Below are 3,386 nucleotides of genomic sequence, written 5' to 3' on the forward strand. Positions count from 1 at the left end.
GTCACCAGTCACTCAGTCTACCTATCTCTCCCTACATGTTTCACCACTACTGCGGCTTCCTCAGGAGCATAAGTGACGGTTGATTGTTGACCTTGGCCTCTAGTTGTTCACATCACTAAGTTTTGATTTGAACCTGACCACATTCTTTTGACTTGGCTGTCAACTCCATCACTGATTACAAAATAACAAAAAAACTTTAGCATCAGAAAGGCTTGTGTCTAAAGAATGACATGCAGATGACATTTTCAACACCAAGCACCAGAAAAATTGTAATCCTGGCCACAAAAATATCCCCCTCGCGGTTGATCTAGTATATTACTATGCTAACTTGGGTATTCTTAGAAGAATAACCTTAAGGGAAGACATGCAAGTGGGTGAACAATTATTTGTTGTCCTAAATATTCTTATGAATATATGACTATGAAGATTTTCATTCATCCAGGTCATGGTATTTCTAGTATAATGTGAATATAGCATTTTATGGTTGGGTATGGGGCCTAAGCAAATGCTGGATCACAAAGGCCTTAATCCAAAATGTCACATAAATATTATACCACAGTTCCCCAACCTTTTTTACCCTTGAACCACATTCAGATGCAAAATGATTTGGGGAGCAACCCAAGCATAACAAATGTTCCTGGGTGGCACAAAACAAGTGCTGTGATTGGCCATTAGGCAGCCTCTATGTGGACTGGCAGCCTACAAGAGGTTTTGTTTGGCAGTACACCTATGTTTTATACAACCAAAACTTGCTCCCAAGCCAGAAAATTAAAAATAAGCCCCTGCTTGGAGGCCACTGGGAGCAACATCCAAGGGTTTGGAGAGCAACATGTTGCTCATGAGCCTCTGGTTGGGGATCACTGTAGTATACCAAAGTTTAAAAAAGATTTAGTCATAGGACCTATATGTCGGTAAGTAGAATGTGCTATATCCCTGTAGAACAACATTCTTGACCTTGTTGTAGCGTTCTTGGTTTAACACAGAAAAATCATGAGTAGATATTGCATTGCTTACCTTTTAGTGGAATGTACATGACTACTAAATCAACCATTAATGGAGGAGCTCCTTTGAGATTTGAGAAGCTCCTCTACAAGAATGCTCCTGACTTTATGTTATATAGATTCGATTAGTCTAGTTATTCAGTTTACTCTGATTTACAACTTCCAATAGGTTAATACCTCAATCTAAGTATTGAAGAATTTTATTCCATTTAGATATAAGATGATATATCACACTATGGTTTGTTATATTACTGCAATGTTTTAATAAATCAAGAGAAAACGACTTCTGGAGATTCAGTAAAGAGGTCCCAATCCCCATTTTCCAGAAACTCAGCTCCTTGAAATACAACCAAAAAGAAACATTGTCGTAGGTAAAACATCCAATTCTGATGTTGGTTCTAAAGACTTAATTAGCATTGATTAACCTGTTTAGGTTTAAGTTCAATTGGGTCTAATTAGACATTTACGCGTATGTCATTGAAAGTATGCATGAAAATCCGCGTTTATTGCATCAACTCTATCAATTGCACCAACTTGGTGATTTATACGCATGTTCATCCGCATAAACGGATTTAACGCGTAAATTACAGCATACGTAATGTGTATTAAAACTAAGTTAAATTCCGCAAGAGAAATAAAAGAATCAAGAAATTGATATACGAGAATGGAGCATATGATAAATACGCATTACGCATCAACAACATACGTGTAAAAATAAAATGTTTCGCATAATTAACGAGTAACGCGTAAGTTACTTCAACTCTCACTCTTTGATTCAACTTAGTATTACGCGTAAGAATACGCAAAGTACGCATTAGAAAAGTTTAAGAAACTACAATAGATAGTTAAACATAGATTGCTCTCAACAGAAGACAACTTTATATTTTTATCTTTGTATCTTTATATGTTAGCAAATGATATTTGTTAAGGTCTCTGATTAAAACAGTCAAGTTTATATGTTGATGTAAAAATCTTACTAATATTGATGATATGTCATTATGATGATTGTTATTTTCCTGGAAAAATTTTTCAATAAAAATTATTGAAACCGAGATTTGAGAAGCTACAGAATTTCAACACATCATACTGCTGTCGTCAAGAGTATAGAGGATTCCATGGTAACCCTAATCATAGGCAACCCTACGGACACATATTCCCCATCTTGTCTAGGTTTTAAGAGATAGAGCTTTAAAAGGTTTTGCAGTTGGACCCTGTGACTCTGAGTATCTGCAGATCAAATGTATAAATATCCCCCAAACAGATCGAAGTTCGGCACTTTTTTGGCACAGAAATGTTGAAACGATACCTTCATTTTGTGCCCGCTCAGGAAAAGAGATCAAGATCCAGCAAGAAATCAAGATAATGAAATAAGTTAATAATATTCACGCCGGTGCCATTCATCTTCACAATGAGGATAATGACATCTATTTATCTGGCTTGTCTCACAGCACACCAAATGGGAAGATCAATTGCAGCTGAAGGAAAGAACTTTAATTAGAATGCGCCGAAAATCAACAACTTCGCTTCAACTTTCCCTACAGTCTCAAAAACATTGAAAAACTTTCTTCCTTAATTACTTTGCCATAGGAGTTGATTATATGGAAACTATGGAAAATAAATCAGTTGGAGGGAGCTTGACGGCTCACCGGTACAGGTATTGATGGATGAGTTCATCTCAGTTCTTTTCATGAAAAATAGAAATATACTGTATAAGGAGATAAATCATCCTACATAATCATGAATCAAATACGGCATTAATATTCCATGTATTCCAATATTAAACACATGAATATTCCATAAAATGGTTATTGCCACCGATTACGTCACTTCCGGCTGCAGTGACTTTAAGGGGGTTATTTATTAAAATCCGAATGTTTAAATCTCCAAAAAATTGAGTTTTTTCACTAGAAAACGTAATAATAATAAGAGGAACAAAACCTCACATTTTTAGAAGAAAAAAACTAAAATGTTTCTAAATATATTATACCCCGATGCTACAAAATGGCTGAATCTGAAAATCCGGCCTCTGAGACCTGTTGAGGTCCTGTATATAAGTCAATGGGAGAGGCACCGATCTCAATTTGAAGTTTTCGGAATCTGTGCTGGGTTTATCCCAAAAATCCGACTTTTTCGGGTAAAAACTTGTGAGCAATTCGGGAAAAAAGTCCAACAAATTCGAGCGATTCAGGTTTTCACTTGATTTTATGGAGTTTTGCTTATTTTTTATGAATAAATAAGCTAAAATCGTCACGGGGGTTTGGTCATGGTTTTTTAATAAAATATGAGATAAATTTGGATTTTAGTAAATAACTCCCTTAGTGTTGATATTAGGGGTCACTAACTCAGTGTCTCACCCACCTTGCACACAGGTTAGACTCAACCAGC

This window comes from Xenopus laevis, chromosome 6L (genome assembly GCF_017654675.1).
Source record: "Xenopus laevis strain J_2021 chromosome 6L, Xenopus_laevis_v10.1, whole genome shotgun sequence".
Classification (NCBI taxonomy): domain Eukaryota; kingdom Metazoa; phylum Chordata; class Amphibia; order Anura; family Pipidae; genus Xenopus; species Xenopus laevis.